This window comes from Saimiri boliviensis, chromosome 2, assembly GCF_048565385.1.
Source record: "Saimiri boliviensis isolate mSaiBol1 chromosome 2, mSaiBol1.pri, whole genome shotgun sequence".
Taxonomy (NCBI): Eukaryota; Metazoa; Chordata; class Mammalia; order Primates; family Cebidae; genus Saimiri; species Saimiri boliviensis.
The window spans coordinates 10,733,700-10,748,905 of NC_133450.1; the positions used below are offsets into that span (position 1 = coordinate 10,733,700).

General features: G+C 40.7%; 1 protein-coding gene across 4 annotated transcripts in view; it reads right to left on the reverse strand.

Moving 5' to 3' along the window:
- MAP2K5 (mitogen-activated protein kinase kinase 5) overlaps positions 1-15,206 on the reverse strand; it is a 273,895-nt gene that overhangs the window by 64,270 nt on the left and 194,419 nt on the right. The gene's annotated exons all lie outside the window — the stretch shown is intronic.

Consider the following 15,206-nt stretch of genomic DNA (forward strand, 5'->3'; position numbering starts at 1 on the left):
TTGTTGAAGTATTTGCCCCTAACTTAGGAGTGGGGTAACGACTCCACCTTTTCCAAAGTTCCTTCAGCCTGTTTCCAGGGCAGCAACGCTCTCTGGGAAAATCAAATTCATGCAAGTTTTACACTGTTTTTTAGGGAATAAAAGCAGAGTCCAGTAAGAGTGCGTTTCTGATCAACATTCTGAAGGCAGCCTGCTCACACATTTAACACTGATAAACTACATTTCTTAGAGAGCTACTAAAACGTGACACAAAAATTAATAAAACATCCTCTTAGTCATTAAAGTACTAAACACTTCAATGCTTCCCCATCCAGGAAAAATAAAGCCGACAGTTATTCTAAACTCAATGAAAATGAAAGCCCAGGTACTGAATTTTCTAACAGAGAACGTTTCAGGAACCAAATACTATTACTGATGAGTACACTGTTTTCTGAGATAAATGAGCTCCAATCAGCTGGTAAAATAAAGGGAAACTAGTCATAGTCCCTTACATGTTTTCAATGGTGCTTTAGAAAATTCTTCCCCATATACACACTCATTTTATCTGCACAACCATCCTGAGGTTGGCAGAGATGATCATCTTTACTCTGATGGGAACACTGGGTCTCTCAGAGGACAGGGTCCAGGCCTGAGGCCTCAGGTCCAGGGTGTGGTGGTACTGGGGCTCCTCCTGAGCAGCTTTCCTTCCAGCATCTGTATTACACCTGCCTATGATCACAGAGTTATTTGAAAACAGCTGGATTTGCATACATTTATACTTGGTATGGTATTGTTGATAAATTATCAATTTTGACATGTTGGTTCCTGTCACCTAGACTGTGAGTTTCTCAAGGGGTGCTGCTACGTTTATGCATTTCTTCTGCATCCATGTGGCTGATCAGCACACCGTTCCTCCTAGTGCTTGAATGTTTTAAAAGGTGTTTTCTCATGTATTTGTCAAATGAACATGGTGCCTACTCATTGCTCCTCTTGGTTTTTCATCACTTCCTCCCCAGTCACTACTTTCAGAAACCTCTGTCCCAGGTTGACTGGCTTAGTCTCTGTTGATAGTTCCTGCTTAACGTTGTCCTGAATTACTGCTTCTTCTAGTTCCTCCAGTCCAGGAGTACTTCTAGACAAGATTCTGCAGGTAAAGATTTACACTACGAGGCTGGACGCGGTAGCTCACGCCTGTAATCCCAGCACTTTGGGAGGCCGAGGCGGGTGGATCACGAGGTCAAGAAATTGAGACCATCCTGGTCAACATGGTGAAACCCCGTCTCTACTAAAAATACAAAAAAAAAAAAAATTAGCTGGGCATGGTGGCGCACGCCTGTAGTCCCAGCTACTAGGGAGGCTGAGGCAGGAGAATTGCTTGAACCCAGGAGGCGGAGGTTGTGCTGAGCCGAGATCGCGCCATTGCACTCCAGCCTGGGTAAGAAGAGCGAAACTCCGTCTCAAAAAAAAAAAAAAAAAAAAAAAAAAAGATTTACACTACGAGGGGAGGCGGAGCTGTAACCACCACCCTGAAGTGGTTAAGAATTTCATTAACAAGCCACACCACCTTTAAAAAAATACTGAAAAGCCTGGATAACCTCTCCTCTGACAAGAGATATCTATGGTGTTTTTTTTCTCAAGCACACGTGATACTTTCCCCACCCCCACATTCCTAGTTAGATATATCTACTACAACAGCAGAGTTATTGGTAATGATCAGAGAATTAGAAATCCATTTCTGACATCAAAGAGAATGTGCTTCACAAATTTCCAAGAGTCGGGGGATGACAACATTCTCTGAGAACATGCGGCAAACATTCTAAGTGAGAGGTTTTGAAATGAATTCAGACTTGGATTACGAAACACTGTTCCCAGTAATATATGAGTTAACTGAGGGGAGAATTAGTTAGTTAACTAATTAGAGAATTATAGTTAGTTCCCAGTAACATATGAGTTAACTGAGGGGAGAGCGGAATCAGATTAACTGAGGCGAGAAAACGTCCTGACTGAGGTCTTAAACACGGTCTCTAGTTTGCCCTGTTCTCCAGGTTAAAAGCTTGGTCTAAGACAACTTAAAATTGTACCGTTTATGCTTGCTTTTTACTAAAAGAAAAACAGCAATATCAAAGTCTTTTTTTTAATAATTTTATAGCTATACTGTTTTGCCCAGGTTTTTAAAGAGAGACGTTGTTATTGGGTTTTATTATACAGTTTTGATAGCAACATATTGTATGAAATCATCTTCATAAATTTTGTATTAAGGTAGCAGCGTCAGTACCTGAAATTGATTCAAAATGCTTAAGATACTCAATTACCTTTTAACAGTTACACAATGCAGTGACTTATATCTTCTATTTCACAAGAATTTGATGATGCAACATCATTGTAATTGATTCATTTTCTCAATTAAATAAAGCTACTGTGCTTTTCTTTATATGAATGCCACACAGACCATAGAGTTAGATCTATTATCTCCTTTTTCTGTCTCAGATATATTGCCATAAAGGCTGTATTCTGTTCCTCTGTTAATTCCACCAGAAAATCTAATGCCACAGTCATATTTTTAAAATTCTGAACTGCCATGTACATGGCTGTATTTATATGAGGCATATTTTTCACTGTTAAACTCTTTGTTGTTTACGTTTTTCAAGATCACATTACTGTTTAGGCGCAGCAACCATAAAACAGATTCAGTCAACCTCCAGTCATTGCCTCTGCTTTTGCACACAGTTCACGAAAAAGTGAAGCCCCTAGTTTTATAGCACATTAAAAGTGGAACCAAGGGTCCTCAATATAAAATGCTGGCTTTGTGAATGCCTATCTTTATTCTGGGTCTGCCTTCCAAATGCTTAGCTGTGAGAGCAGAGTTCAGAGGAACACAAGAATATTGTTAGGGCTGATGTACTGCCTGCACCTCACAACATATGAAATGCTGTTTGTAACTAACTTGTCCAAGCCCACACTCCTGCTTATACATTTTGGGTGTGTTGAGTGTTTTCTATGTCTAACTAGTACTCTGGGACAATGAGAGAGAGAACAATAATTGTTCCAGTCACACACTTGGTTAATCAGTCTCTGGAAGTAGCAGCATTTTGATAGATGAATTAGATGAACCTCTTCTCTTTTCTGGGCATAGATTTTTCTTGCATTAGCTGTTAGATCCAAGATTTAAAACCACAATATTGGGATAGTTATGTCTCATTCTGATGTAAGACAGACTCTTATGTGTTTAAATGGGGAAGAATGACTTCATAAAAGGCAGCCACAAGTATCAGTTAGGTATTGGTATTATTATACTAACATTGATCACATATACTTCCTTACAAGGACCATCCAGTTAGCAATTAGAAAACTCTTATAACATGACTTATGACTGTGAATAATGATGCTGGAAAGGAAATTGCCAATGTAAAAGTTTGCTTGTGGGCCTCAACTATTTAATCAATGGCTCTGGTGATAAAAAGCAATTTTGGAAGTCTCACTTTATGCTTCGCTCTCTGTAGAGGAACTTTTTACATACAATAGAGTAAAACAGATCTTGCTACCAGCCCCTTTTACATTATATTCAGAGGCACAATCAGAAAACTAAAATGAATCCACCTCTGTAACTTAGAGAAGACACCAGCTACAGCTTTCATTTTCTCTTTTACTCTCTGAAATTATGGCTTGCCCTGCAGCTCTTGTCTGGAAGATTTATGTGTGACCTAGGTCAGATCTTCCAATATCAGTTGACAAATTTTCTCTTTACATATTTACTGCTTCTCAAGCTTCTCTTATTTTCTCTTAAACAGAAAGAAGAAATATAAAATCAAATCACATGGTTGGAATTTTTAAAGAATAGCATTTTCATTCGTTGTGCTACTGGCATCACATTCTAGCTTTTATGTTGAGCTCTTTATTCTTTTTTTAAAAACCTTCAAATTTGAGGAGCTGTGACTATTTTGCAAAGACTCTCTTTTCAAATCAGATGCATTAAACTATAACCCTGGCTAAATATAAACAGGGGTTATGGGAAACTGAAACATTTATATTCTAAATCAATTATGCTCTAAAGTATTTATGAAAGGAAGGAATCCCAGAGATGAAGTAGTTCAATCTACTCACTTTGCTTTAGGGAAACTGATGCTCAGAGGGGAACAGTACCCAAAGTCATAGATAGTGCCCGGCCTGACCCTGACAGCTGGGTCAGGAGGCTGTCCACTGTGAGGAAAACACATGAACTTTGGTGTAAGAAAGACCGCTAGATTCTAGTCAGATCCCCATGGTCCCCAGAAGCCCTCTCCCTTCAGTGGGGCTTGGGCTGTTGTCTACAAAGTGAAGGAATGAGCTAGAGAAGCCCAAAGATTCCTTGAAGACAGAGCTTCCCATTCAGGAACGACGTTTATTTTTCCTACCCAAGGGAGAAATGGTACCAGCAATCCATCTAATCTGATCTGGCACTGTGCTGGGTAAGAAAACTTAAGAACATACCACCTCCAATCCATTATAACTTACAAAAGCAAAGTGTCCAGATCTCAAAAAGCCTTCAATGAGAAAAACAAAACCACTTCTACATGGTAAGCTTTCTATACATTGCCTAATACTACTAACTTAAAGAGTTCTCAAACAAATGACTTTTTTTTTTTTTTAAAGGAGGAGAACAAAATTTACTCTGCCTAACTACAAATGGGACTTTTGGCAAACTGATGTGTGAAGATACTAAATGCATTAAGAGACAAAAAAAAAAAAAAAAAAAAAAAAAAAAGGGGTTATATATACCACTTCCAGTAATTTAAGGTGAACACATATAATTCACTCATGTTCATCAGCGTCTGCTCGTCAGCCTTTGTCCTCGCTCAAGATATTATCATGTCTGTGGGTCTATAAGTATATCTTCACAGGACCTAAAAAAAAGTCCCAAGAGGATTCAGCAGGCAGCTACTGAATAGATTATAAGAAGAAACCAATGATTCTCACATTCCAAGATCTATTCACTGACACCTTCTCTCTGGCCACATCTCAGACTCTAGCTGGAGTGCTGTATTCAGGAGTGATCAGTTTTGAAAAGCAAAAAGTAGATTATCACTGAATCTAGCAAGCAGCTAGGTGGGATAGAAAGGCTTTATGATGCCTAGAGGAGGGCACAGCTCTGATGGGACCAGACAGAAAATCATCACAGCCATAAATTAGTTTACTTGGCTCTCACTGCTTCCTGAGTATCAAGGACAATGCATTTTCACACAAAATACAACAGCTGGAGCATCAAGGTACAGCGAAACCATTATTCATTTGCTGGGTCTGTCAGTCAGTGAACAGGAAAAAAAAAAAAAGACTTGGCTCCCAGTTCATGCTATTTTATCTTTCGTGTATTTAAAATTGACATAGCTCATGTCCCACCCCACATAGGTGTATAAGAGCCATAGTAAATCCTCCTCCTGGTAATTGCACATTTTAATTTTTAGACTTTTGAATTTTGCAAGGAAAACAGGGGCTTAGAATTCTAATTTAAAATGATTGATGTAAATTATAAAACCTCTTTCCTGATGGTACAAGGTCTGGCCACAGAGTCCATTAAGTACTTTCCTTTTGAAGAAGATTTTAGACATTTGCCATATCAAACCTTTCTCCTGTCTTTGTCCCAAAAACGGGTGGCCTTATTTCAGAATCCAATTTAAGAATATTAGTTGTGTGCTGAGACAGGGGAGAAGGGCAGCTGGGGGAAGAAGGTGTTGCTTTTTCTGAGAAAGGCCCTTTAGACTACTCTACTATTTATGGTGAAATAAAAACTGCTACAGCAACATTTTAATGTTTCAAAATGTCTGAGAGGGTTTTTCCAGAGCTTTTGTTTAGTTTGCACCTCTCTTATCTTAAATCCTCCACATGATGTTGGAAGTCACCTAGCACAATTATTTGCCTAATGTAGAAATTCACTTTATAATATTCCAAACAGATAGGCATTCTGTCTGCTGGAAAACTTCCAATGATGAGATTCCAGTGATTCTCCTTTGGGCAAATTACGTTGTTAGAAAGTTCTTTCTTGGCTGGGCCAGGTGACTCATACCTGTAATCCCTGCACTTTGGGAGGCCAAGGCGGGTGGATCGCCTGAGGTCAGGAGTTCAGGATCAGCCTGGCCAATACGGTGAAACCCCTGTCTCTACTAAAAATACAAAAATTAGGCCAGGCGCGGTGGCTCAAGGCCTGTAATCCCAGCACTTTGGGAGGCCGAGGCGGGTGGATCACGAGGTCAAGAGATCGAGACCATCCTGGTCAACATGGTGAAACCCCGTCTCTACTAAAAACACAAAAAATTAGCTGGGCATGGTGGCGCGTGCCTGTAATCCCAGCTACTCAGGAGGCTGAGGTAGGAGAATTGCCTGAACCCAGGAGGCGGAGGTTGCGGTGAGCCGAGATCGCGCCATTGCACTCCAGCCTGGGTAACAAGAGCGAAACTCCATCTCAAAAAAAGAAAAAAATAATACAAAAATTAGCTGGGCATGGTGGCATGTGCCTGTAGTCCCAGCTACTTGGGGGGCTGAGGCATGAGAATTGCTTGAACCAGGGAGGTGGAGGTTGCAGTGAGCTGAGATCATGCCACTGCACTCCAGCCTGGGTGACACAGTGAGACTCCATCTCAAAACAACAACAACAACAACAACAAAGTTCTTTCTTATTTTGAATCCAAGTATGTCTTCCCATAAAATGTGCCCATGATCTGGAGCTATGACAAGTAAGTTTAACAACAGCTCTTTATATATTTCAAGAGAGTGGTCATGTCTCCACAATGCTGTGGAGTTTTGCTATGTTGGCCAGGCTGGTCTTGAACTCCTAGCCTCAAGCAATCTACCTGTCTTGGCCTCTCAAAGTGCTGGGATTAAAGGGATGAGCCACTACACCCAGCCATGCATTCACATTTTTGATAGCCATATCACACAACTGGCTCAATTGAGAGAAAACAGAGAAGTATATAAGTCTGAGCCTGAAAAGGAAACACTTTTTTTTTTTTGAGACAGGGTCTCACTCTATTGCTCAGGATAAAGTGCAATGATGCAATCACAGCTCACTGCAGCCTTGACCTCCCTGGACTCAAGTGATCCTCCCACCTCTGCCTCCTGAGTACCTGGGACTACAGGTGTGTGCCCACCACTTCCAGCTATTTTGTGTGTGTATTTTTCGTAGAGATGGTGTTTTACCATGTTGCTCAGGCTGGTCTCGAACTCCTGACCTCCAGTGATGCATCCGCCTTAGTCTCCCAAAGTGCTAGGATTACAGGCGTGAGACACTGCACCTGGCCCTGTACTCTTCTATTTCTGATGTGTTTCATACTGACAGAGTATTTGAGAGTCAAAATAAGTGAATGATAAAACCAACTACAGAATCTGGACAGTCTGAAAAAGATTCTGTTACTTCTCCCCTTTTATTTGCTTGGCTGAGAAGAGGCCTGCCTAATGCTGAAGTGGAATCATAGACTCCTGGGGTCTGCAAAAAAAATCTTAAAGATGTTAAAATCTAATCTGGCTCCTCATCCCTACCTAATCCTTAAATCTCTCCTTCACTGCACTTCTGCTGATGGGGCTTCTGTCTGAATTCATCTTGTGAAGGGAAGCTTACTGTCTTCTCACTGTCCCCTCCATCCCTTGCCCCACTTCTATCCTTCTGACAGTACAAATCTACATCTTCTCTGACATGAGAACCCACAAAGTCTGAAGACAAGTTGTCATATCTCCTGAGAAGTTGTTAGGCTCAGGTATTCAAGCTGGTAGGGTAGAGTGGGAGGATGGGACATGGACGAAAGCAAGGGGACAAAACAAATGATTTAGAACTGCAGAATCTGTGTTCTTGGTGCCCTCTGATTGCAAAATTCGCTTTGCCAACATGTAAAAAGTAAACTTGGGCTACATAATTACTTTATTCATTTCATATATGTTTATTAAGTCCTTATGCTATGTCAGGTGCTGTACTAGACTCTAGGACCCAAAAGATGGATAGAATACAATTGCTGGCTCACAGAAATGAGTGACTTAAAAAAGTTTCCTGAAATCTAGCAGAAGGGCTAAGATTTAAGCACAGGGCTTGCACTCTCCTCTAAAAGTCACTCAGTATGTGGACAAAATACAACTCTCTAGGGTTTTGCTTTCTTCCCTGAGCGCTCTATCGATTTTGGAGACAGTTTTCCCCTTTGCTCCTTACCGCATGGTGATGTTTCTAGGCATTGTTAGAAAGGTTACTGCATTGGGTTAGGTTCCACATGTCACTGAAGATCTTTTTACCATGATATATTTAGGTGTGGCCTACTGAGATTTTGAGATCAGCTATAATTGCAGCCAATACATGATTCATATGGGATAAAGAAGGAAGGAATCTTAAAGTTGGCTGGGTACAGTGGCTCACAACTATAATCCCAGCACTTTGTGAGGCTGAGGTGGGTGGATCACCTGAGGTCAGGAGTTTGAGATCAGCCTGGCCAACACGGTGAAACCCCATCTCTACTAAAAATACAAAAATTAGCCGGGTGTGGTGGCACATGCCTGTAATCCCTGCTGCTTGGGAGGCTGAGGCAGGACAATCGCTTGAACCTGGGAGGCAGAGGTTACAGTAAGCCAAGATTGCACCACTGTACTCCAGCCTGGGCGACAGAGTAAGACTCTACCTCAAAAAAAATAAATAAATAAAATATATATACATATATATATATATATATATATATATATATATGTATATAGTCACACATAATCCTGTGAATTAACATGTGTCTTACTGGCTTGACTGTAAATGAAATTCAAAATAGATTTAAACAAAATAAGTAAAGAATCAAGAATAAACTGGATAAAGTCTTGACTTTTTTTTTTTTTTTCCTGAGACAGAGTCTCACTTTGTTGCCCAGGCTGGAATGCAGTGGCACAATCATGGCTTATTACAACCTGGACCTCCTGGATGCCAGTGATCCTCCCTCCTCAGCCTCCAGTAGCTGGGACTACAGGCATGTGCCACCACAGCCAGCCGATTCTTAAAATTTTTGTAGAGACAAGGTCTCCCTGTGTTGCCCAGGCTGGTCTCAAACTCCTGGGCTCAAGTGATTCCCCTGCCTCAGCCTCCCAAAGTGCTAGGATTACAGGTATAAGCCAGCACAACCTGGCTCCAAAGACTGATACTTAATTCAGAGTTTTACTTCACACCTCCCATATTTTGATATAGGTAAAATCAGGTTTCAGTAAACTCCAAGGAAATACTCAGGGGGAGATGGTGTGAGGAAGAGGGCTGAAGGTGTGAACAGGAGGAGGAAGCTGCTCATGAAAGATGAAAAGAGACCACAGAGGTAACCTGTCCAGCATTTTTCAGACTCTGTTTACCAAATAACCCTTAGTTCAAGTAAGATATTACTTAGATGCTTTTAAAAATTACCAGAGAGAATCAGAGCTGATCGTGTCGTTGTATGTACATGTATGTGTGGGTGGATCCCCATCTCCTCTATGCACCGTCTACCCCCAGTTCTGCAAATCACTAACCCAGGGGGCACTTCCATCATTTTCCAGGTGAGGAGGCTGAGATCCAAAGAGAAAGAAGGTTAAACAACTAGTAAGAAGAGCCAAGACCAGAACTCAGGTTAGCTGTGTGTGTGTATTTGGATGGAAATCACATACTGTCAGTGACTTAATTTGTCACTTGTTGGGTGTCCCATTTGCTGGCTTCCATGCTATCTGCCCTGAGTCACTGAGTGTTTCCAGCTGCCTGGCTACCAAGAAGGCACAGGGCTATCCAAAGAGCAGGGCCTGAAGGGAGGCCTTTGGCCAGGAACTTTTTGTTTACAGGATTTTACCAACTAGGCCTAGAGTCCAGATTTCCTCATGCCTTATGCCCAGAAGAGTGCTCTCTTCAACTTGTTTCTGAACAGAAAACTACTTGGGAGGATATACATTGAATATATAATTCTATATATTATGATGGTGATTGTGAATGACAAGTTATAACTCAAAAAAGAAAGACTATAAAGGAAGGCTCTTGTGGGATCAGAAAAATAATTCAAGCTTCATTAAACAAAACAAATAAACTTCATTACCCCTTTGGTCTTTCCTCCTCTGAACGTGTAGGCCAACGGATTCTTCTCTCATAAGACTATTCCGGGCTGAGTGCAATGGCTCATGCCAGTAATCCCAGCACTTTGGGAAGCCGAGACAGGCAGATCACCTGAGGTCAGGAGATCAAGACCAGCCTGGCCAACATGGTGAAATCTTGTCTCTACTAAAAATACAAAAATTAGCTGGGTATAGTGGTACACTCCTGTAATCCTAGCTACTTGGGAGGCTAAGGCAGGAGAATTGCTTGAACCCGGGAGGTGCAGGTTGCAGTGAACCAAGATCATGCCACTGCACTCTAGTCTGGATGACACAGTGAGACTGTCTCAAAAAATTAAATAAAATTGAATTAAATAAACAAGAAAAAAAGACTATTCTATCCCCCAAGCTGTTCTTTCCTTCTCATCATGGTGGTCACCATCTGCAGACCTTGATGTGTGCAGCCTAATAGTCCACACTTGGTTCCAACCGGCTGCCTCTATGCACTGTCTACCCCCAGTTCTGCAAATCACTAACCCAGGGGGCACTTCCATCATTTTCCAGGTGAGGATCCTGGCTGAGATCCAAAGAGAAAGAAGGTTAAACAACTAGTAAGAAGAGCCAAGACCAGAACTCAGGTTAGCTGTGTGTGTGTGTTTGGGTGGAAATTCCCAAAATCCCTTGGAGATGACACCTTGGCTCTGCGCATAAACAGACAACTGCCTCCTTTCCTGGCTCCTAGAGGTCTCTGGGACCCTCTTTCCACCTGGTGTGTCCTGGCAATCCTCAGTCCTAAACAGAATCAGCTCTTTGCTCCTTTTAGGCAACTCATTGATTTTTCAATGAACTTAGCTCATCTGTTTTATTGGCACTAAAGAGGGTTGGGTTCTTAGCATCATTAACATTTTAGTTGAGGAAGAATTCCCAAACCCCCCAGGCATTAATCCAGAACTGTTAAACATCTAAAAAGTAATCTGTGCTCAAACAAAGCTTGGCCAGGTCTGTCCCCTTTTTAACTTGGATGCCAATGAGCCCCTATCCCCAAATCTACCCAAGGTTTCCATACTGAATGGTGATAAGTAAAACACTGGAGTATAATAAAAGTTGATGTCTTTGTCTGTTGCTGCTGCTACTACTGCTGTTGAGGACCACTCTCCCCTCAGGGATCCATAGCCAGCTAGCAATTACCTGGCAGGCACGGAGCATCCTGGGACAGTAATTTTCATCTTTGCAGACACACCAGTTGGAGGCAGTACTTGAGTGGATGGGTATGTAAAATAAGCATGGCCATTTAGGCTCAAAATCTCTGGATGCCTTATCTTACTTTCTCCCCCACTATCCCTCTAGAGTAAAAAGACCACTGCACTATGAGTGGGAGACAGTCTGACCCTGTTGCTGAATACCTGGTAGTCTTGAGTCATTTAATGGCTGTGGACTCCTGTTTTCCTCCTCTGTAATCTAAGAGTTGGACTAGATCATCATAAGATGTCTTCGCATCCTGAAATCCTACGATTCCATAAAGTAGCAGACTCCATCAATAAAAGCAAAGGGAGAGAAGTGGAAGCTTAAGAGGGAGAGATAATAGCAAAGCTGCCACGGGAAAGCCGGACTGAATACCAAGTTCGTTACTTTAACCTTCAATTCTATTTCTGGGCTAAACTGATTATTTAAAAATTGTAAGGGAATCATGGTCCCCAGTTACTGACCTAAAAATGACGAGATTCTGTATATAATTCTATATATTACCATGGTGATTGTGAATGATAAATTATAACTCAAAGAAGACTGTAAAGGAAGGCTCTTGTGGGATCAGAAAAATAATTCATTTTAGTCCTACCTGAGGTGAGACATGGTCATATATTTTCAGAGTTACATAGGTAAATCCCTAAAGAACTTTCTGGAAATATAAATAAAACTAATATTACCCAGCTCTTGTTTACCACCTTGTATTTTTCAAAATGCTCCCTTAGGCATTAGTCCATTTGATCATGACAATGCCTCCCTAGCAGTCTAGAAAAAGCCCTGTGATATACCAAGCCAAATTCCTAAAGGGTGGCAGGGAACCCTCAGGGGCATAGACCTTAAAATGCAATGACTTCCAACTGCAAATTAGCCCCAGTCATGTAAAGAGGATTCACAAAATTCTCAAACCCAACTTCTTTACCTGGTCCCTGATACACCCGCCATCTCCATCCTGACACATTACCTCCCCATTCTACCATGCTCCCTCCCTTTTCTTCCTTCCTTCCCACTGCAACTTTAAAAGTTACCTAGGAGAATTGCTAAACTATTAGGGAAATGAAAGTAACAACAGTAGTACTCTTCAAGTCTGGAAGGACACCAAATAGAATATACTGTTTTAGACCTTTATCTTTTAGCGGATGGACCTCCTTTGGACTTGAATATCTAGCACATCCTTTCCCATGCTTCTTGCAAAGGGAGAGAAGTGGAAGGCCTCCTGGACCACAGAGCCTAAGAGGAAGACATAATAGCAAAGCTGCCACATGAAAGCCAGACCGGACACCAAGTTCATTACTATGACTTGGTGTCCAAGTTCATTACTTTAATTTTCCATTTTATTTCTGGGCTAAACTGATTATTTAAAAATTGTAAAGGAATCATCTTACTTGCCTCAGAGCCTCGGCTCAAGCATCAGCTATCTACTCCGAAACCTTCTTGGCTTCCTGAAGTAAGCTGACTGTTCCCTTTTCCTCTTGAGGCCAGAGCATTCCATCTCCTGGAGGACTCCTTTTATATCAACTGCATCGATTTTATGTTTTTCTTCCAACTGGACTGGACTCTTTTGAGAGCAGAGACCACATCTGTTTCATTTTTGTGCTCCTAGTGCTTAGTCAGGCACAGAGGAGGTGCTCAATGACAAATAATGTTGAATTGAATTGTGATGTATATCATACAATAATTTAGAAGATACTATAGAATAAAACCAACACGAGGTTAAGTGCTTTCGAACAACACAGGAATCATGAACCTAACTGGCTAAGTACAGATATCTCAGTTGACATATTAACAAGTGATTTATCTCTAGCGAAGAATTTCACCTTTCTAAGCTACCCACACTTTGGGGATGATTTCTCTTCCATTTCTGCTCTGTTTTAAGGACATACTAGAAACCCACCTCCTGTCTTTGGCATAGATTAAGCAAATAAAATAATAAGCCTTCTTGATAAGTATACAATGGATAAGGGGAAGAATCTGACATTGGCAATTTAAAAATTCCGAGGAAGAAGCAAATGTGTAGAAGTGAACGTCTTCACGTCACTTAAATTGCGTCTCCGCATTTTATGGAATATGCATCTGATTTTATGCTTCAACTATCAGGATATTTTAAATGTCTATATCCTAAATAGTGAGGACAAAAATAAAATGAATTAAAACACATAGGCTAGATGTCTATTTATGAAAAAAATTGCTTGGATAGTGCTCCTTTAAACTCTTGCAAATTAAAGGTGAGTACTTGTTGTTTTTTCTTTTTTTTAAAGATGGGGTTTCACCAAGTTGGTCAGGCTGGTCTTGAACTCCCGACCCCAGGTGATCCGCCCATCTTGGCCTCCAAAGTGCTTGGATTACAGGAGTGAGCCACCGCGCCCGGCTAAAGGTGAGTACTTGAAGTTTGGGGTGATTATTCATTGCTATTTTTTTCCTTGATAAGAGACCTCACACACAAAATACTACATATTTTAAAATGTACTTAAATCCTTGATGTTCCCAACTTCAAAAAGTTTATACAACAAAGGATAGTTTATACAACAAAAGAGGTTTATGCAACCTCTTTTCAAAGAGTGCATACTTTTAGGTATTTTGCAATTCCAGGGGTGATGAGCAAAGATAAATAAGATAATGATATCTGTGGTCTAAATTTAACATCGAATATAAAATAATAATAAACAGGCCGGGCACGGTGGCTCAAGCCTGTAATCCCAGCACTTTGGGAGGCCGAGGCGGGTGGATCACGAGGTCAAGAGATTGAGACCATCCTGGTCAACATGGTGAAACCCCGTCTCTACTAAGAATACAAAAAAAAATAGCTGGGCGTGGTGGCGCATGCCTGTAATCCCAGCTACTCAGGAGGCTGAGGCAGGAGAATTGCCTGAACCCGGGAGGCGGAGGTTGCGGTGAGCCGAGATCGCGCCATTGCACTCCAGCCTGGGTAACAAGAGCGAAACTCCGTCTCAAAAAAAAAAAAAAAAAAAAAAAAAATAATAATAATAATAAACAATCAACATTAGAATTAGTAACAATATACCAGTCAAAGGCTTTTAAAACACAAACAAAATTAAAAGCTCTAGTACTTCAACATTAGCATTTGAAAAGTGTTTAATGTTTTTGAATAGTTTTAAGAACATATGCTTTCTACCCTATTATGAAACACATACTCTATCCAGAGCACAATTTATTACTACAAAATAAATGAATGTTTAAAAGACAGTCTGTCAATTGAAAAAAACAAAACACATTAAAATAGCACGTTTCCAAGCCAAGTTAAACAAAATATTTTCTCCTTGACAAGCTGCTTACATTTAAATGAAAACACGGCAAATCTGGTCAATAATATGGATTGCATAAAATAAAAAGGACCTTAGATCATGTTAATACAAGGATCAGAAAGCAGTAACTTCAATTAAAACTATCCAATTATTTAGCAAACTTTCAGATGCAGCAAATAAATTAATTGGTTTTAAATGAAAGTGCTCAGATAAGTAGCTTTTTGACCTATGAGTAAGTCTCACTAGCAGCAGTCACAGCAAAGCAAGAATCTGCTGAAGCAAAACAAAGCTCCCAAATCAAATAAATGTTATTGGTAATCAAAAAGCATTTGCAAAAGGCATTTCCTTGGTTAATAGCAGGAGGTTCTGAAGCAAATGCCACCTCCAGCTCCTCTCATACTTTGATATGTAGGACATAGGGGGTGAACACACATTTCTCTTACTCAAGAAGGACAGAAGTATCTTGGTTTTAACAACAGGATATTTTCATTTCCGAACTGTCTTGCGGAAGGTGCCAGTCGTTATGTCATTAAGAATGCATATCTTTCACTTACTATCTACCTATGTTTAACTTGTATTGGGATTTAAGAATGCCTCTTTGAGACAAGCAATATGTCATCATTTTGTTCAGCTAACAGGCCTGACAGCCCTGTCTCCTTGAGTTAAGAACACCAGATCTCTATTTTGTACACTGCT